Source organism: Procambarus clarkii, chromosome 18, assembly GCF_040958095.1.
Source record: "Procambarus clarkii isolate CNS0578487 chromosome 18, FALCON_Pclarkii_2.0, whole genome shotgun sequence".
NCBI lineage: Eukaryota > Metazoa > Arthropoda > Malacostraca > Decapoda > Cambaridae > Procambarus > Procambarus clarkii.
This window is the reverse complement of record NC_091167.1, coordinates 29,807,052-29,814,551: the sequence shown is the minus strand read 5'-3', so window position 1 is coordinate 29,814,551 and position 7,500 is coordinate 29,807,052.

Below are 7,500 nucleotides of genomic sequence, written 5' to 3'. Positions count from 1 at the left end.
ACATTATAAAGACGAAGGGTAGAATGTTTTGAGTTAATGGAAGATGTGAACGCTTGACTGAATGGCAGGAGTGAACGCCACGTAGTATATGTAAACTCTTTACTTAATCGAGGATGTGAACTCTTGCCTATTTGTGGTGGGGTGTAAGAGAATGTTTTACCTGTGATTTTCCTCCGGGTGATTTACGCCCCTATTCCACCCACTAAACAGTTTAGCAGATGACGGGGAGTCTTTAAGGGGGGAGTGGATAGGGGGTATGTGGGGCGACTGGTAGGGGAAGGTGATGGGTAGGGAAAAGATGGGGGAGGACTGGTGGGGTGAGGGGAAGGGGAGGATGTTGGAGATGGGGGAGGAATGAGGGGAAGGGAGAGGGAGGGAGAAGGGGGGAAGGGGGCATTGATTTCCTATATAGTCATTTAGGTGGGGGGAGGGGGGGAGGGGGAGTTCCCCCGAGCCAGTGGTCGGAAAGCTTCGTCTCTCTCCCAGAAAGAATCGTCTTTGAGGGTAAAGTCGAGGTAATTCTCCAGCTTCTCCAGGGAGGCAGAGCCAAACTTTCCTCTGCTAACGAGATTTAACGAGTGGATTAATTGCTCAGGTAACGCTCGAGATCACCTTGTTGTTTAACATCAACCACCCCCCCCCCCCTTCCCTTCTCCCCTGTTACCCATCCCACCCTTACCCGCTACCCCAAGGCTCCCCTTCTCCATCCCTCCCCCCCCTTTTACCTCAAATTTGCATTGAGGATCATACGCAGAGTTGAATAATTAGTGACTGTTCTTTCCGGAACGAGTCGAGCAGAGTCGAACCTTCCGTGAGAGCGGTTCGCTTGAGCGAATGAACCCGGGCTTATGGTTTCCGCTTTGAGAGTCGCAGTTCTGTTGTTAACCCAGTCATATATATATATATATATATATATATATATATATATATATATATATATATATATATATATATATATATATATATATATAGGGGGGTACCACCTCTGGTGCAATTATAGGGACCCACAGCTTCAGAGAAGGGAACACAGAGCATATATATATATATATATATATATATATATATATATATATATATATATATATATATATATATATATATATATATATATATATATATATATATATATATATCCACCTCTTTCCCCTTCATTCTTTGCACGTGTTCCAGGACTCGACAAAAATGCTACTGCACAATATTGGGAATCATTGTACTCGACTTTAGCCATTCTTTTTTTTTATCCTCCTAGAGTCGAGAAGCTTGGGCCCAGAGATCGACCGTGCTCGTGGTGAGGGGTCGAGTCTGGCTTAACATAAACCCAGCAGCAGAAGTATGTTGATGGGGTTACAAGTTATTTGGAGATTTAAAAGAGGGAGGAAAAAAAATTCGTATTTTTCGTGTTTGTTTACAGGGAACTGAAGGTGGTTTTGAGAGGTGGTTAATTACGGAGCTACGGGAGCCGTCACTAGGCGGTGAAGAACATTCATGGATTTGGTTTAGCGGTGTGTGTGTGTGTGTGTGTGTGTGTGTGTGTGTGTGTGTGTGTGTGTGTGTGTGTGTGTGTGTGTGTGTGTGTGTGTGTGTGTGTGTGTGTGTGTGTGTGTGTGTGTGTGCTTACAAGTTTCTGGAAGCTTACTTGAATGTATTTTTTAATGGTTGTGTGAATGTGATTGTGTAAATCTTTGTATGAGAGTTGTAAGCGTGTGTATATATGTGAATGTTTGTGCGTGTGCGTGTGTACTCACCTAGCTGTATTGTTAGGGGATGAGCCACGGCTCTTGACTCCCGCCTCTCAACTTTTAATATACGTTTTTGAGGTTCTAGTGCCTTCTGAACTATGTCCTGTCTTTATATAATTAAGTGGAATGAGCTCTACTTCCACCACTTCACCTTGTTCGACATTCCATAAGTTCACAGTCATTACACTGAAAAAAATCTATTGTCTCTGTGTCTATTCGGTTACTTAATTCCCATCTTTATCCCCCATGATTGTGTGCGTCTTATGGTAATATTCTCATCTTGGATGCCCTGCCAATTCTCCTGAGGATTTTATATGTGATAATCATGTCTCCCCCCTGTTTCTTCTCCCTTCCAGTGACGTGCAGTTTAACACCTTTAGTCTGTCTTTGTTACTCATACCCCTCAGCTCTGGGACTAGTCTGGTAACCTACCTCAAAACTACACGACGGCGACGCATACCCCAGAACACAGGATCCTGAACGTCTACACAGATTCATAAAGATAGTTCTTATATTAGCCGAACTTCCGTATGCAGCTGAAGATATTATTTTTCATGTGGGCTTCAGCTTAAGTGTAATATATCAACACTTCCCGTCATTGTCTCAGGCTGGTTCGAGGGAATTTCCTCTCCCATGTGATACCTTGTGTTCGCTCATAGGTTTTTCGAGTCAGGTTGTATTGCGCTAACGGCAGTAACGAGGGCCTGGGGCGACGGGGTAGTAACGGTGACAAGGGTCCAAGGGAGCCAGTAACGGTGACAAGGGTCCAAGGGAGACAGTAACGGTGACAAGGGGTCCAAGGGAGCCAGTAACGGTGACAGAGGGGGCGAGATAACGCTGGACACGAAGGAGTAATAACGAAGACTTTGGACAGCCGGGATGAAATGTCGACGTACAGAATAATCTCTAATTTTCTGCTTCTTCTCTATTTTTTTTCCTTTTCTCGACTCTTGTTTAGTGACTTATTTTCCATTGTTCTCTTTTCCTCCTCTTTCTCTCTTTCTTCCTCTTCCCTCTAGTTGCCTTCTCCTGTCCTTTCTTTACTAACTTGCAATAACCATTTCAGACCCAATATCCTTCCACTTTCTTCCCTCTATCCCCTCCCCCCCTTCTGCCCAGACTCCCTCCCACTCACTCCTCCATCCCTACCCTTCTCCATACATCCTTCCCTTACCAGCCAATCCTCTCCCCCTCTCCCACCCCCTCCCTTCCCTCTTCCTACCCCTCCTCCCCTCCCACCCCATCCCCAAATTACCCTTCCTATTCCCCCCTACCCTACCCATACCAACTCCCCCCACCCCTTACACAATTTTATCTCTCCCTCACCCCTCTCTACCGTCCCCTCTCTCTCAACTCCTTCCCCTCGGCCTCCTACCACCCCCCCCAACCCCCTTCCACCCCTCCCATGTAAAGTTGGCAGCACAAAGTACACAATAAATAAAGATAGGTGGTGTAAGAGGTCATTTAAATCGCGCGCCTCCTGATTGGCACTCTCTGGGGGTGACGAGAGAGCCATTTCCATCTATATTTAATGCCTCACTGGCACCCGTCTCTTGGGGGGGGGGCTCCGGGTTATAGGAATGAAGGAGAAGGAAGATGGGAAAGAGGGAGAGGTGAGAGAAGATGGGAAAGAGGTGAGATGAAAAGAGACAACAATAAACAAGATATTCATATACATTAGATCTCCCCCTGGAGATATATATATACACGCAAGAGCTGCCTGAAATAAGATATACATTTAGGAGCTTCCTGTAGACAAATATTCATACAGGTTCTCCTGTATGAATATGTGCTGTATGAAGCTTCCTGGAAACTTGAGCACAATTATATATTCATTCTCGTCTTCGCTAACCACAAGTCAGTATAAATAAACTGTCTGTCCTGAAGTCTTGAGATTGAACACTGTCTCGGTTTTTGTTACGAAAAGGAAAACAAAATATTGGGTAATTTACAGTCTTCTGACCTACCCTCCCCCCCCCCCACCCCCTCCTCTTTGCCCATTCACCCCGCTGACAGCTCCACCATCAATCACCTGCAAACGACCTCCAAACCACCACCGAAGCACGTCCAAAACACCACCAAATTACCATCAAACCACCTCCAAGCCACCACCACCAAACTACCTCCAAACGACTTCCAAGCCACCTCCAAACGACCACCAAACCACCTCTAAACCCTCTCCCTCTACTACTCGCTCTTCAGGACGTAATTAAATTGAATGTAGCGAAAAATGAAGAATATTAGACCCGAAAAATGGGAATATTAGACCCGAGAAATGGGTGAATAATAGACCCCGAAAGACGGGTACCGGTCGCACGTCCAGCTGGCCTTACATTGGGACCTTCCTATCGGGTTCCGGTTGCACCCAGCGTGAGCTTGCCCGTCCAGGAGACGGGGCTCCCAAGAGGGTATGAAGGTGAGTGGAGAACCCCGTCCAACTGCTACTGCTCTCTGACACCGCGGTGAATAATTGAGGCAGCGTAAATGACACCTCGCGAATCGCGGAGACGGTAACGCGAACTCCATAGATTATTAAGAGGTAGGAACTGTGTCTGGGAGACAGGAGATGGGCCTGGACGTGCTCCATCATGCAGTAGTCTAGGAGAGTGTCTGTGTGTGTGTGTGTGTGTGTGTGTGTGTGTGTGTGTGTGTGTGTGTGTGTGTGTGTGTGTGTGTGTGTGTGTGTGTGTGTGTGTGTTGAGAAGTTTGTTGGTGAGTGTGTGTGTGTGTGTGTGTGTGGGTGTGTGTGTGTGTTGAGAAGTTTGTTGGTGTGTGTGTGTGTGTGTGTGTGTGTTGAGAAGTTTGTTGGTGTGTGTGTGTGTGTGTGTGTGTGTGTGTGTGTGTGTGTGTGTGTGTGTGTGTGTGTTGAGAAGTTTGTTGGTGTGTGTGTGTGTGTGTGTGTGTGTGTGTGTGTGTGTGTGTGTGTGTGTGTGTGTGTGTGTTTACTAGTTGTGTTTTTGCGGGGGTTGAGCTTTGCTCTTTCGGCCCGCCTCTCAACTGTCAATCAACTGTTTACTAACTACTCTTTTTTTTTTTCCACACCACACACACACACACACCCCAGGAAGCAGCCCGTGACAGCTGACTAACTCCCAGGTACCTATTTACTGCTAGGTAACAGGGGCATTCAGGGTGAAAGAAACTTTGCCCATTTGTTTCTGCCTCGTGCGGGAATCGAACCCGCGCCACAGAATTACGAATCCTGCGCGCTATCCACCAGGCTACGAGGCCCCTCCGTGTGTGTGTGTGTGTGTGTGTGTGTGTGTGTGTGTGTGTGTGTGTGTGTGTGTGTGTGTGTGTGTGTGTGTGTGTGTGTGTGTGTGTGTGTGTATGTACTCACCTAATTGTGCTTGCGGGGGTTGAGCTCTGGCTCTTTGGTCCCGCCTCTCAACCGTCAATCAACTGGTGTACAGATTCCTGAGCCTATTGGGCTCTATCATATCTACATTTGAAACTGTGAATGGAGTCAGCCTCCACCACATCACTTCCTAATGCATTCCATCCGTTAACTACTCTGACACTGAAAAAGTTCTTTCTAACGTCTCTGTGGCTCATTTGGGTACTCAGCTTCCACCTGTGTCCCCTTGTTCGCGTCCCACCAGTGTTGAAAAGTTCGTCCTTGTTTACCCGGTCGATTCCCTTGAGGATTTTGTAGGTTGTGATCATGTCCCCCCTTACTCTTCTGTCTTCCAGTGTCGTGAGGTGCATTTCCCGCAGCCTTTCCTCATAACTCATGCCTCTTAGTTCTGGGACTAGTCTAGTAGCATACCTTTGGACTTTTTCCAGCTTCGTCTTGTGCTTGACAAGGTACGGGCTCCATGCCGGGGCCGCATACTCCAGGATTGGTCTTACATATGTGGTGTACAAGATTCTGAATGATTCCTTACACAGGTTCCTGAACGCCGTTCTGATGTTAGCCAGCCTCGCATATGCCGCAGACGTTATTCTCTTTATGTGGGCTTCAGGAGACAGGTTTGGTGTGATATCAACTCCTAGATCTTTCTCTCTGTCTGTTTCATTAAGTACTTCATCTCCTATTCTGTATCCTGTGCCTGGCCTCCTGTTTCCACTGCCTAGTTTCATTACTTTGCATTTACTCGGGTTGAACTTCAACAGCCATTTGTTGGACCATTCACTCAGTCTATCCAGGTCATCTTGTAGCCTCCTACTATCATCCTCTGTTTCAATCCTCCTCATAATTTTTGCATCGTCGGCAAACATTGAGAGGAACGAATCTATACCCTCTGGGAGATCATTTACATATACCAGAAACAGTATAGGTCCAAGGACTGACCCCTGCGGGACTCCACTTGTGACGTCTCGCCAATCTGAGACCTCACCCCTCACACAGACTCGTTGTCTCCTGTTGCTTAGGTATTCCTCTATCCACCGGAGTACCTTCCCTCTCACTCCAGCCTGCATCTCCAACTTTCGCACTAGCCTCTTGTGTGGCACTGTATCAAAGGCTTTCTGACAATCCAAAAATATGCAGTCTGCCCACCCTTCTCTTTCTTGCCTTATTTTTGTTGCCTGGTCGTAGAATTCAAGTAACCCTGTGAGGCAGGACCTGCCATCCCTGAACCCATGTTGATGCTGTGTTACAAAGTTCCTTCGCTCCAGATGCTCCACTAGTTTTTTTCGCACAATCTTCTCCATCAGCTTGCATGGTATGCAGGTTAGGGACACTGGCCTGTAGTTCAGTGCCTCCTGTCTATCCCCTTTCTTGTATATCGGGACTACGTTAGCTGCTTTCCAAGTATCTGGCAGTTCCCCTGTTGCCAGTGATTTGTTATACACTATGGAGAGTGGTAGGCTCAGTTCTCTTGCTCCTTCCTTTAGAACCCAAGGGGAGATTCCATCTGGGCCTATAGCCTTCGTCACGTCCAACTCTAGTAAACACTTCCTTACTTCCCCACTGGTAATCTCAAACTCTTCCAGTGGTTCCTGGTTAGCTATTCCCTCACTTACCTCTGGAATTTCTCCTTGTTCTAAGGTGAAGACCTCCTGGAATTTCTTATTCAATTCCTCACACACTTCCTTGTCATTTGTAGTGAATCCTTCCGCCCCTATCCTTAATCTCATAACCTGTTCCTTTACTGTTGTTTTTCTCCTAATGTGGCTATGCAACAATTTAGGCTGAGTCTTTGCCTTGCTTGCGATGTCATTTTCGTATTGTCTTTCTGCCTCTCTTCTCATCCTGACATATTCATTCCTGGCATTCTGGTATCTTTCTCTGCTCTGTGTGTGTGTGTGTGTGTGTGTGTGTGTGTGTGTGTGTCTGCATGGACTTGTTTCTGTATCTGCGTGTATGTATGTATGTATGTGTGTATGTATGTATGTATGTATGTATGTATGTATGTATGTATGTATGTATGTATGTATGTATGTATGTATGTATGTATGTATGTATGTATGTATGTATATATGTATGTATGGATGTGACAGTGTCAGACCACGGTGGAAGAATTGAAACAGGAGTTTCCTTAAGTACTTTCGTATTTAATAATACATCTTCAGAAGGGTGAGTTGAAGATGTACAGTTGAAGATGTCAACTCACCCTTCTGAAGATGTATTATTTTATACGAAAGTACTTAAGGAAATTCCTGTTTCAATTCTTCCTCCGTGGTCTGACACTGTCACATTTTTCATCACGTGACCATTTTCGTGATTTACACCCATGTATGTATGTATGTATTTATGTATTTATGTATGTATGTATGTATGTATGTATGTATGTATGTATGTATGTATGTATGTATG